General features: G+C 53.0%; 1 protein-coding gene across 1 annotated transcript in view; it reads right to left on the bottom strand.

Annotated features, from left to right (window-relative positions):
* IL13RA1 (interleukin 13 receptor subunit alpha 1) overlaps positions 1-281 on the bottom strand; it is a 62,136-nt gene that overhangs the window by 44,564 nt on the left and 17,291 nt on the right. The gene's annotated exons all lie outside the window — the stretch shown is intronic.

The following is a 281-nucleotide window of genomic DNA, read 5'->3' as shown; positions in this document are numbered from 1 at the left end:
CACTGCCGCCTCTGTCTGCCACCCTAAGGAGCTACTCTGCCATTTCACAGGCCAGCCACCCGCTGAGGGTAAGGACAACAGGGAGGTACTCCTGAACCCAAGACATAACGGCCCTCTGAGAGGCGGCTAGCAAATCAACAATGAATGAATCACAGCAGACATGGGCCCAATCACGTTAGAGACACTGAAGAGTTCTCAGGCCCAGACAACACAGCACTCTGAAAAGGGACTTACCCGGTCAGCCCCGAAGAAACAAAGAAAAAGAAAGGTGTGAGAGGGAA

The sequence above is a fragment of the Crocuta crocuta genome, unplaced genomic scaffold, assembly GCF_008692635.1.
Source record: "Crocuta crocuta isolate KB4526 unplaced genomic scaffold, BGI_CrCroc_1.0 scaffold1269, whole genome shotgun sequence".
NCBI lineage: Eukaryota > Metazoa > Chordata > Mammalia > Carnivora > Hyaenidae > Crocuta > Crocuta crocuta.
Note: the sequence above shows the minus strand (reverse complement) of the source record. Positions and strands in the feature narration are given on the sequence as shown.